This window comes from Papaver somniferum, chromosome 7 (assembly GCF_003573695.1).
Source record: "Papaver somniferum cultivar HN1 chromosome 7, ASM357369v1, whole genome shotgun sequence".
In the NCBI taxonomy this organism is placed as follows: domain Eukaryota; kingdom Viridiplantae; phylum Streptophyta; class Magnoliopsida; order Ranunculales; family Papaveraceae; genus Papaver; species Papaver somniferum.
The window spans coordinates 40,513,462-40,527,103 of record NC_039364.1 but is presented as its reverse complement, the minus strand read 5'-3'; positions in this window follow the sequence as shown (position 1 = coordinate 40,527,103).

Below are 13,642 nucleotides of genomic sequence, written 5' to 3'. Positions count from 1 at the left end.
CGGAAGTTTGGGTAACTAAGTTAACTGCCGATTATTTCAAGTTCAAAATTTGAAAAGTATCAGTTTTTCCCAAATTCTGATTTTTGGGCCATCGTACATTCGGGACTTTACAAAAAAACATTATCCTCCGAATATTACAAGTCAAAACAAACCATGCCATGACTCTAGGTGGTTCCAAGGGCTAATATAGAAGGTTAGACAACCCATATTCGGAAGTTTGGGTAACTAGGTTAACTTCCGATTATTTCAAGTTCAAAATTTGAAAAGTATCATTTTTTTCCCAAATTCTGATTTTTGGGCCATCGTACATTCAGGACTTTAAAAAAAAATTTATCCTCCAAATATTACAAGTTCAAAACAAACCATGCCATGGCTCTAGGTGGTTCCAAGGGCCAATATAGAAGGTTAGACAACCCATATTCGGAAGTTTGGGTAACTAGGTTAACTGCCGATTATTTCAAGTTCAAAATTTGAAAATTATCAGTTTTTCCCAAATTTTGATTTTTGGCCCATCGTACATTCGGGACTTTACAAAAAAAAATTATCCTCCGAATATTACAAGTTCAAAACAAACCATGCCATGGCTCTAGGTGGTTCCAAGGGCCAATATAGAAGGTTAGACAACCCATATTCGAAAGTTTGGGTAACTAGGTTAACTGCCGATTATTTCAAGTTTAAAATTTGAAAAGTATCAGTTTTTCCCAAATTCTGATTTTTGGGCCATCGTACATTCGGGACTTTACAAAAAAAAATTATCCTCCGAATAATATAGTCGTTTTTAGAAATACCAATCTAATCGGTAGATAAAAATTTAAGTTCGCTACCGAATGTCTTGTTCGGAGGGAATACGTGTATCGTTAGCAACCGATTGTGGTGCATCATTGATACGAAACCTCAACGGCCATATTTTCAGAAACCTCAACGGCCATATTTTCAAAAATTAGAGCAGTTGGAACTCTAATCTATATAAGGAGGGTAACCCCTCTCAGTTATTATTGAGTAAAAAATCAGAATGAAAAAGCTTTTCAATGGCAAGTCCATCATTAATCGACAACATACTTCGAAGATGCAAGCGAACAACTACATCAATTGCATCAATGGAAGAAGAAATACAAAAAAGGAACAAACATCCGATTTTCAAGTTTTCGGAAATTTTATTTTGAGGCCACTGTTTATATTCGGCAGTCAAATAATGTTAAACTATTACCGATTGTAAAGGATAAGAATAATGAGTTTTGAAATTTTTTGAGGAATTCGTTTTTGGGGCCATTCGGGGGTAAATAACTCTACATAACTACCGAATGTAGATTTTTTTGGAAAACCAGTTTGGAGTTTTTTCTCATATTCGGCAGTAAACTACTATCGTGGAACTACCGAATATACATATTTGGTACTCAATGTGTTATATTCGTAAGTTTATTCGAGAAATTATCTACCGAATCTGGGTAGTTCATGGCATTCAATGCATGCAATAATCGGTTTTTCTTATTTACAAAAGCACACAAACGCATGCAAATCGAGTATTTGAGTTTCTTAACACAATACCTGTGTTTTACATGCATCGTTAGCTTCAATATCAGGCGATTCTCCATTTTCTTCCATGAAAGGGTCGTCTAGGTTTTCCTCTCCACAAAAGTTTGGATCATTCAACATATACCCCAAATCGTCTTCGCCATGATTCTCACCTTCTTCTTCATATCCATCCATTTTTGTAGTGATAAAATGGGTTTTCCCTTTTTTCCTTCACCTTCTTTTCTATAACTCTAACAACTCAAAAATGAAAAAGAAATGGAAAAAATGAAACAAAAATCATTCTAATACTGCACCGACTACAATCAGAAGTCTGGGTAAATTTTTGTCTTCCGATTGAAATCGGAGGATAAAAATGTTATCATATCCTCCGAATATATAAGGGTAATTTTACCATTAAGAATTACGCGAGATAAGGGTTGGCTACATTTTCCCTTTGGGTGACCTTTTTGTTTTATTGTTGACCGCTAAATCCTTTTGAGTGTCCCCTAAAAACGCGAGTTAAATAAAAATCATTTAATTTATCTCTTAAGAATTTTTTTTTTTTAAATTAAACAACATGCACTTTCGATAATGAATAAGTTGCACACGTCACCTCACCTGCTTGACTAAAAGATTTGATTGGTCACTTTAGTCTGTGATCACTCTACGCCAACCCGAACAGTTGATTAATTCGCAGCTGTGCTCATCTGAGAGGGATGTGCTGTCTGGAAACATAAAAAAGATGTACATAAGACTTCACTTGTATAAATCAAAAGGTTAGGTTTGCACCCAATGGGCTACATAATTTGCCTTCGGAAATCGGAGTGTGACGGGTCTAGAGGCGCCATAGGGCAATTGCCTCATGCTCCTTTAAACGTCCCAGAATCAATTCCCATATGCCGGGTTACACAGAGTCCGATGTTGACATGTAGGAGTATTCTGTGATGTTTAGAAATACAAACATTCCTCTGGATTCACGGTCAAATGATCAATTGCAGTCGAAATTTAAGTCACCGTCTTTGGACTAAACTAAAGTATCATCCAATCAAAATTAAAATTGTAGTACTTTGGGGATGTACTATATGAGAAAACCCATATGAACTTGATTAAGGATGGAGGTTGATATACGCGGCTGGGGCAAGATTCACAAACTGAGACATTTCAAGAAGAACAGGACAGGACGGAAAAATGTGGATGAATGTGTCATTCTCTTTCCTAGAAGTAATGGAAGGTGGTGGTGGTGGGATTAGGCATGTCTTTTATATAAAAACAAGACATGTAATTTCAAAGAATACCTAACCGCTTTACACAAGCAACAAAATTATGTACGCAGCCGGCGCTAGACTAGATCCACAAAGAAAGACTTATTAAGGTTGTCATCGATCATCATAATTCATAACTACTACTCTGTAGGGGTCCTAGGAGAGCAGGAATGCTTTCGATTAGTTTCGTCCAATGTGAATATGCGCGATTGCTATTCCCGTTACGGAAAATGGGTCATTTGTCCAAATATTTTTAAAATATGGTTCTAATGGACGAGTAAAAATTAGTATGGGTGAAATGGACACAAAAAAAATAGCAAGATGAAACTGGACTCATCCTGGCTTAAACTTAAAGAATAGAGAGGATGAAACTGGATGCATCCTGATATAAATTAAAAATAAGAAAAAGTATTTGAAAATGGGTAGGATGAAACTGTTTACATCCTGGATATTTTTACATTTTTGTCCATTTAATCAATATCAAATTTTACATGTTTTTTTCACCCAGAAACTGTCGTTATTGGGCTAATTGACCAATTTTGTGTTCCGGCTAACCCTTTTTCTTTAAAGAATTATTGTTATTATTGGATACAAAGTATTATTGTAAAAAAAATTAGTTAGAATCCTAACAAGTTGAGCTCTAACGGCGCACTATATTAATCGAACATGTTGCCGCGTTAACCTATCAGTGAGCCTCATGAGGAACCAGTCAAGGGAGCCGAAGCGGATAGGGGGATTGATTATATCGCAAGGGAGGTAAGCTGACTCTATTTTCCATGTCGAATTTTGTAGTATTGTGCCATCTGGGACTCAAACCTGGAGCCTCCTGAAACGCATCAAACCTTTGAGGACGGGATGACCAGATGAGCTAGCTACCCATTTTTATAGATAAGGAGAATATTTGTTGACAGTGAACATAAAGAGTAGGTGCCTCTCACAATTGTGGACTTTGGTTTCTTCCTCCGATTTTTGATAAGTTAGGAAGTCTAGATAGTTTTTGGACTTCGTATCCTTATGAATAATTTTTTTCGAAAGAGCTAAAACAACTAATTATCTGATCCATTCTGGAGTTGGTTTGTCAACTGGTTCTTCTTTTTCCTCCTTGCAAGGTTTTGTTGATGCTTGAGTTTGTTCCTAACAGGTTGAAAAAAATTGCTATTCAGTTGAGCTGCCACTCCAGAGCATCATGTCCAGCTATGCAGTCTGCCTTTTCTGCACTATTGGTTCTGACCCCCTTGTTCTTCCTCATATTGTTTCTTCTGAAGCACCTGTAAATGTGATACTCGCCCCTTAAAGTATTTGTGAAACTACTCCCAAATGAAGAACACAAAGCACAATCTTTCTTCTTTGTTTCTTGGCCAACCAATACAAAAGACCTCCTACATAAAAGAGTGTGATCCTAAAAGATAAATGATAATCCAAGCAAATATCCTAAGCTAGGTAACAGTATATGCCCCATATCTCCTAACATGGGCAAGATATTATACAGGATACAATGCCAAATATATTACAAGATACAATGCCAAATATACCGAGAATATATTTGGCTAATACCCCCCCTCAAGTTGGAGCATGAAGAGTCGAAATGCCCAACTTGAGAAGAAGAGATTGGAATTGTTTACGACCCAAAGCTTTAGTGAGAATGTCAGCTAGCTGAGAAGCAGTATGAACATAAGATGGATCTATAGTACCGCGAAGAAGTTCATCACGCACGAAATGGCAATCAATCTCGATATGCTTGGTTCTTTCGTGAAAAACAGGGTTGTTAGCAATGTGCAAAGCAGCCTGACTATCACAATGAAGAGGAACCGGTGTAGGGTGCTTTATACCAAGGCTCCGGAGTAAACCTTTTAACCATATAATTTCACAAGTGGTAGAAGCCATAGCACGGTATTCGGCTTCAGCAGAAGATCGAGATATCATTGTTTGCTTCTTTGTTTTCCAAGAAATAGGAGATCCTCCCAGTAAAACAAAATGTGCAGTAAGGGACCGACGACTGAGAGGACAACTAGCCCAGTCTGCATCACAATAAGCATGAAGAACAAGAGTAGAATCAGATCGAAGGAGAATACCTTGTCCAGGACTACTCTTTAAGTAGCGAACAACACGCAAAGCAGCATCCCATTGCGAGTGAGTAGGACGTTGCATAAAAAGAGATAAAATATGAACGGAGTAAGAGAGCTCAGGTCGTGTGATAGTAAGATAAATCAACCTTCCCACCAGACGCCTATAACGAGCGGGGTCATCCAAAAGCTTGTCTGACGCAAGAGCCAATTTGTGATTTTCCTCCATCGGAATGCTAGAAGGTTTAGAACCAAGAAGACCTGTCTCAGTTAGAATGTCAAGAGCATACTTACGTTGACATAGAAAAATCCCTTGTGAATTCCGATCTACCTCAATACCAAGAAAATATTTCAATTTTCCCAAATCCTTCATATGAAAACACTTACAAAGATAAGTCTGAAACTTACGAATAGCAGAGCTATTATTTCCAGCAATAACCAGATCATCCACATACACAAGAATGTGCAGAATAACACCGTGTTTCCGATATACAAATAAAGAATGATCAGAAGCACTGGTAGAAAAGCCATATGAACGCAAAGCGGTTGCCAACTTTGCGTACCAGCATCGTGGAGCTTGTCGTAAACCATACAGGGATTTACGCAATTTGCACACTTTGCCAGACAAACCATTACTAAATCCAGGAGGTGGTCGCATATATACTTCCTCATTCAAATCACCGTGAAGGAAAGCATTATGAACATCCATTTGTACCAATTCCCAATTATTAATAGCAGCGACAGCCAAGAAAGTGCGGACAGTGACCATTTTGACAGTAGGAGCAAAAGTCTCTGTGTAATCAATCCCTTCCTTTTGATGATTTCCAAGGACTACCAACCTGGCTTTATAACGCTCAACTGAACCGTCAGATCGACGTTTGATATGGAAGACCCACATACACCCAATGGCAGTCTTCCCTGGGGGTAGAATTTCAACTGTCCAAGTTTGATTGGCAAACAAGGCCTCAATCTCACGTTTCATTGCCTCACGCCATCGAGGATCAGCCATTGCTTCCTTAAAAGAAGTAGGCTCCTTATCACTTGAAATAGCTGCAAGAAAGTGACAATGGGCAGTAGAAAAAGCATTACAATTCACAAAGTGAGTTATAGGGTAGTGAGTACCTGAGGATTGGATAGGTACAGGAGAAGAGTCGTGGGAAACCAGATTTGTGTTAACGTTCTTCCACTGAACATATTCTCGATGCCTTACATTATCTGTACGTGTACGTTTACCACGACCAAGCTCATCGGCAGATAATGAACTTGCAGGCATATCATCGTGCACTGAAGATGGTACAGACTCAATGTTTTGAGAAGATACGACAGTGTCTAACGCAGAAACTGGACTAATATCTGCTGCTGAGTCACACAGATCTGCTGAGGAAGTAGTGTCCAGACTGGACGACTGATTTGCTGAAGAACTACCAACTTCATCTTCAGAAGTTGATTGCGTCGAGTGCTGTAGTGGAGGAGTAATTGTCGTAACGTTGTCAGAGATATCCAGACTGGACGACTGATTTGCTGAAGAACTACCAACTTCATCTTCAGAAGTTGATTGCGTCGAGTGCTGTAGTGGAGGAGTAATTGTCGTAACGTTGTCAGAGATATCCGGCTGTAGAGGTGGAACAAACGCAGCATCTTGGAAGTCATCAGTGTGTGGGAAAGAACACACATCACTCGAATCATCGGAATACAAAGACTGAAGTTGTGACAGTTCTTGGGGATTGGCCAAAGGGAAGTTGTCTTCCAAAAATTGAACATCCCGTGACTCAAAATAACTTCCTGTAGAGAGATCAAAAAGATGCCAACCTTTCTTCCCAAAAGGATATCCAAGAAAAATACACCGTCGACTGCGACTGTCAAATTTGTCAGAAGGATGAAGATTCTTCGCATAACATAAGCATCCAAACACTCTAATGAAATCAAGATTTGGAGCAGTTCCATACAGAAACTCATAAGGTGTTTTGAAGTTGAGTACACGAGAAGGAGTTCTGTTAATCAAATACGCAGCGGTTAAAACACATTCTCCCCAAAAATCAATAGGCAAAGACGCCTGAAAACGAAGAGCACGAGCAACATTGAGAATATGACGATGTTTTCGTTCCACCCTAGCGTTTTGCTGAGGTGTTTTGACAATGGAAGTTTGATGAATAATACCGTTCATACGAAAATGTTCTGTAAGACCCTTAAACTCGGTCCCATTGTCACTTTGCATGATTTTCACCTTTTTGGAAAATTGTCGTTCAATCAACGCAAAAAAAATTTCTCATTAAATTAGGCACCTCATCTTTAGTTTTCATTAAGAAAACCCAAACACAACGAGAATAATCGTCCACAATAGTCAAAAAATATCTTGAGTTGCAAGCCCGATTAGCGCGATAAGGACCCCAAACATCACAATGGATTAACGCAAACAAATCGGTTGCTTTATTATCACTTAATGGAAAAACATTACGAGTCTGCTTGGCTCGATAACATATATCGCAAGCATGAAAATCTAACTGACCAGTAGTACCACAGACTGGAGGCAAAAACTTCAGTGCTTGCATGGAAGGATGTCCAAGGCGTTTGTGCCATAAAGATGTAGAAGAAGCCCCAGATACAGCATTAACACGAGTTGGTTCCCACGACATTAGGCAATAAAGCCCCTCCATAAGTTTACCCGTACCAATCGTCATCCCCAAGGTATGGTCCTGTATAACACACTCAGAGTTAGTGAATTGAAAACGAATGATATTCTTAACATGTCGAGAAGTTAAGAATTGAGAAACGGAGATGAGATTGCAGGTGAATGTTGGCACAAAAAATACATCAAATAAAACAAGAGATGGATTCAACTTGACAATGCCCATTTTGGTCGCCTTAATGCTTGCACCATTAGGTAAACCTATTTGAATAGGTTGAACTGTACGAAGAGAAAGAAAAAGAGATTCATCACAGCACACATGATTTGAAGCACCAGTGTCGATAATCCATACATGAACACCCTTACCATTGAGACGAACATGATTCATAGATGCTGAAACGTCACTAATAGTAACATTAATTTTGACAGATTCAGAAGAATGTTCAACTGAAGATTGTTGAACAAATGACTCACCCATAGATCGAAAAAATAAAAAATGACTCACGATACCATAAAGTATTTGTGAAACTACTCCCAAATGAAGAACACAAAGCACAATCTTTCTTCTTTGTTTCTTGGCCAACCAATACAAAAGACCTCCTATATAAAAGAGTGTGATCCTAAAAGATAAATGATAATCCAAGCAAATATCCTAAGCTAGGTAACAGTATATGCCCCATATCTCCTAACATGGGCAAGATATTATACAGGATACAATGCCAAATATATTACAAAATACAATGCCAAATATACCGAGAATATATTTGGCTAATACCCCTGTTAGACCTGTGATATTTTATACAGACTCATATAAGTTAAGGAGATGTTTGAATGTGGCTGAGGGGTATATAGTCCACAGAAGGTGAAAAGATTCTACGAGAAATTACACTGTTCTGGACTCTGTTTATATCATGGAAATGATTTAGAATCAGGGTGTCAGTCCTTCTCGGACAGGGAGTGGTTTTTTTGAAACACAGCTTCACATCTTGCTTTCCATATGGACCAACATATGGGTGTCGCATAAAACTTCCCAATTTCTACATTATGTTGGTGGCTGGGAATTGTTAAACCAACTTGAACACCACTCAGCAAGAGTATTATAGTCTCTGATAATATTTTCCAAATAGTAAGAACAGAAAGACCACATAGCCCTAGCAAAAGTACGATGCATTAGAGAATGCTCTCCCATAATGGATCAATATAGTTAACATGAATCAAAATTATTCCACTAAAAGGAAGGATATTGTTCTTCATCTTCCAGGTAAAAATCTTGATTCTAGGTAAGACATTCAGTCTCCAAATTTTAACAGCTAAATTAGTAGTTTCCCGCCTCTTCTTGTTGTTTAGAAAATCATACAGAGATTTAGAGAATTTTCCTTGGGCATTGTCCAGCCACCTAAGAGTATTATCTTTCTTTCTATTGGATTTAACAGTGAGGATCCTTTAAGCAATCTCCCACTCAAAATAATGAAAAATTAGTTGGACATTCCAACTGTCAACCAAAAATAATTCATCAACAACAGGATAACTACCAATATTAGTGTCATCCCCCAGATGAGTAGGTTGACCTTCCTCATCCGATATCTAGTTATCCTTTATAATTTTCACATTGCTATCATTAGATATTTTCTATATACTATGTTCCCTGATTACTGTCAAACCTTTGTAGACTCCTTTCCATGTCCAAGAGGATCCCTCACTATACTATACGTAGCATGGTAAGGATTATAGTTGGGGTAGTACATATCTTTCATAGTTTTAGAAAATATTACATTTGGCGGGTGAAATAGACTCCAACCTTTGTTAATAATGAGAGAGAGGCTCATCTTATTTAGGTCTTTCAGACCATAACCTCCCTTCTCTATGCTTTTATTCAATCTAGTCCACTTGGTCAGATAAAAGTCCTTTTGATTTCCTTGTTTTACCCCTCCAAAAGTCCTTAATTAGGCCAGTAGATCTCCTAGTAACCTCTTTAGGAGTAAACATATTATAAACTAGGATAAATTCCAAAACAACCTTAACCGTAGTCTTTTTACCAGCTGGAGAGAGAGAAATGCTTCTCCAACCTTTTATTTTTCTGCCCATCTTATCAAGCAAATTATAAAAGGAAACAATTTTAGACTTATTAGTAAAAAGAGTACCCCTAAATATTTATCAGCAAGTCTAATCTTCTTGACCTTCAAGATATCAATGATAGACTTGTCGAAGCCATTTTTTATATGTGGGGTAAAAAAAATTCCTATACTAAAAGAAATTAATCATCTGGCCAGAAATCTTTTCATATTCCTCTAATATTTTAAGAAGGTTGGTACTTTGAGCTATAGTAGCTTTAGTGAAGATTAGACATTAATCTACAAATAACAGATAACTTACAGCAGGATAATTTTTATCAATCTTAAACCTAGTGATAAGACCTAATGTCTCACCACTAGTAGAAGGCCTAGAAAAAGATTTCATGCAGAGGATAAAGAGATAGCGGGTCCCCTTGTCTCAGACGTCTAGTAGGTTTAAAATATTTTCTAGGGACACACTTAATGAGAATGACATAGGAACTAGTGTTAATACACTAATGAACAAGGTTACATCAAGCATCACAGGACCCATTATGTTAAGCACAATAATTAAAAAATCTCATTCAACTCTATCGAAAGCCTTAGACATATCAATCTTACGACATATATAGTGAGTTTTATACTTGGTTCTCTTTCTCATGGCATGAATTATCTCATGAGCAACAAGCATGTTGTCTGAGATAAGACATTGTTTCACAAAAGCATACTGATAATGGGAAATCAGTTTGTCCAAGAAAGGATTAATCCGGTTAGCTATAACCTTAGAAATAATCTTATATGCTATATTACACATACTTATACGTCTATAATCTCCCTGGTGAAGTAGGTTGGAGAACCTTATGGATTAGAGAAATATAAGTTTGATTCAATTGAGTGAGCATGTGACCGCTAACAAATAAAGCTTGGAAAATTTTTATAAATCATTACTAACTAAAGGCCAATTTTCTGGGAAAAAAAAAGTAAGCAGGAAACCCATCAGGGCACGGGCTAGAATTAGGGGGCATACCAAGATTAACAATGCCATGGGTGATACAGGAGTATCTTCTCAACAGTTGAGCCTCATTAAGGCTAGAAGAGTGACCTGAAGATTATCTTGACAGAGCCGTATCAACGGCTAGATAGTTGGATATGCAGATCATATGCACAGAACTTAAGTGGTGTGAAGATTATATTCACACAAGCAAATAACAGAAGCAGAGGGACAGCTAAGGCTGCCAGATGAGGCTAATCGTTAGCCTAGGTTTAATTGATCCATATTACGGCTAGAGAGTATCTAAAAGGTACTAGAAGAGGTGGAAGTTTGATAACTGAGCCTAGAAGTCGGTCGACAAGTTTGTTTGATCAACAAGACTTGAGGTTTCCTATTTTAGATATGATTCCTAGTTTAGATGAGTTTTTTTTAAAACTCATAGCTTTATTTCTTTTCCAGCAAGTTTACACCCATATAAAAGGAGGAGACTTGTAGGTTAGAAATGGAGAGAAAAACGAGAGAGAGTGCAGCCATAGTTTTGGTTTGTAATAGAGTTTTTATTTCAAAGCAATAGAAGAAGAAGAAGTTAGAAGAATCAATTGTATTCTTTTCTTTATATTTTGTTATCTTTCTTTGTGTTCTTCTTAACTTCCTATGAAGCAGCACTGATTCTAGGTACCCTTGATTGATTACGTATCAAGTGGTATCAGAGCCACGTTCTGACTTCTAGGGTTAGTTTTGGCGCATGGACTCAACACGAATTCAGTGTACGCGATCAAGATGGGAAGTGAAGAAGACGAGAGGAAACTAACAGATGAGGACAAGTTTTCTAAACTTGAACTTAAGATACAAGATTTAACAGATACCTTAGCTGCGTTCATGAAAGCAAGTGTTGTCAAACGAAAACCTAAGCGTAGAAAAGAAAGTACAAAGAGAGAAAAAGAAGAATTAAAGGAAGATGAAGAATTCTTCCGTGAAGAGCCGAACTATGTTGAAGAGCCGAAATACGATGACTTTGCGAATGAAGACAAAGTCATAGTTGATTGGGACTTACCACCAGTCTTTGACTGCAGTCCAGAAGTTGAAGATGGAGACAGCTATCCATAAGTTGAAGACAGAATTGTTCTTACATCTGATGCTATTGATACCCTTATCAGGGAAGAAAATGAAGTCGTAAATTCTTATAAAGAAGAGTTTGGTAGTGAAGAAATCTGTAGATAACTTCGCGATAGTTTTTCAGAAGTTGAAGAGGAAGTTTTGCTTACAGCAGGTCCTGCTGATACTCTTTTCAGCAAAGAGACTAGCATAGTAAGTATTTCGGTAAACCATAATCATTATGTTTATAGGAATCAAGTTATACACGTTGTCGACAATTTTAGTTTGAGTTCTCAAGCTCTATCCACATTACAACCTTTACGTACTATTAATTATCTTAATATGAGATCAGGTTTTTATAAGTTTAGGGAATAGTTTTGTCGAAAAGAAACTTGTGGAGAACATTATATCAGTAGAATTCGTGGGAGAATCCCCTCAGACAAGGGGAGAGAAGCTAAAATTGAAAGGTTATCCGGAAATTTGGGAAATGTCTTGTGTTATTCTAGCACATCTTATACCAATAGTGATATTCAGGATCAGGTTGAAGAAGTTTTTGTGACTCCAACAGGTGATATAGGAAGGACAACCGCAGAACGAGTTAATCAGATTCTGTTTACACTTGAATGTAACAGTGATACAAAAGTTGTACTTTATGTCGACTATGGACAACATAAAGTCTTGCCGAGTAAGTTTCTTACGGAGTGCAAAGACTTAGGTGTCAGACTCATTAAAAGAGTCGTCGATCCAATTCAAAATACTTATGGATCATACACTTTTGGGACTTTGTTTCGCTTTGTGTGTGCTTCAGAACAGTTGGGTACCGATGAAGTTATGCTACATTTTGACTCTAGAAAACCAATAGCCAACAACAGGGAAGTGTGCAAGGATGTTCAGAAGCAGACAGAGGGGTTGAGTACTTATGAGGAAAGTTATGGAGGGAATCTATGTGTCATTGTCACTTCAGTTGACCAATCATGTGATAAACTGAGTGGTGAAGCCATTAGAGAAACTCTGAAGAAGGTAAATCTATTTGTTGTTATAAGTAGAACAAAAGTTCTTGCTAAATTCTATATGAAGATGCTTGCTCATAGTTTTCCGTCACATAAGAGTGCAACTGATGACCATGTAAAGAACATATTGGCTGAACGAAAGATGGAGAGGATGGTCAGTCGTTCAACATTAGTAAAGAAGTACCGGACAAGGTTGGGTACTTATTCCATGGTTATAGATTTTTCGGGCAGTATCGAAGGAAAGTACAACATTATGCAGTCAACGCAAGGGTATACTTTAACAACCTTGTTATTTTCGGAACTATGGTTCAGGTTAGCTTTAATTATTCTAGAGAGTATGGTCACCAACTGGCTTAAGGTTCTAGCTACATCCTTAAGAATGGAAGTTGTTCACCTAGTGCTCAATAGGAAGAAAAAGTTGCAAACTTGCAGCGCTAATAGACTGGTTCAGATGACTGTTCTGAATGCAACTTTTCGTATGAGTAATATGCAGTTTTTAAGGACAACAAATACTAAACAAATTGGCCAGAGGTTACCAGGAAGAACAAGAAGAATTTAGTTGCTAGCATGCCATTTTTCAATAGATAGCTCAGAACACAGATTAGTACGCATTGAGTATCAGGACACAGTGATTGAATCAATGCTTGTTGTCATGGATAAGTGTAATATCAGAGATGAAGGTTCAAGTTTTGTTTTTGATCGAGGAAAGTCGAAACAGAAAATGGTCTTCACTGTTTTCAAAAGAGTAGATGGTAACCGGAGATTAATATGTTCATATTTTAAAGACAGGAGGAAGGAGGGGATGTTTTCTATTGGTGTAACTAAGCTCAGTACTAGAAGAAAAGGTTTGGGTTTTGTTTATGACCGTGGGAACTCAGCTGGATGTTACGCCAGGGTACTAGAAAATGAGCTCGAGACAACTGAGTAAGAAATTAAGCTTTAATCTGCAGAAATCTACGGGATATAAAGGGTAATGGGTTTTTAACCTAGTAAAGCAAGGTGGTTCAACAAGGAACGGGGGGGGGGGGGGGG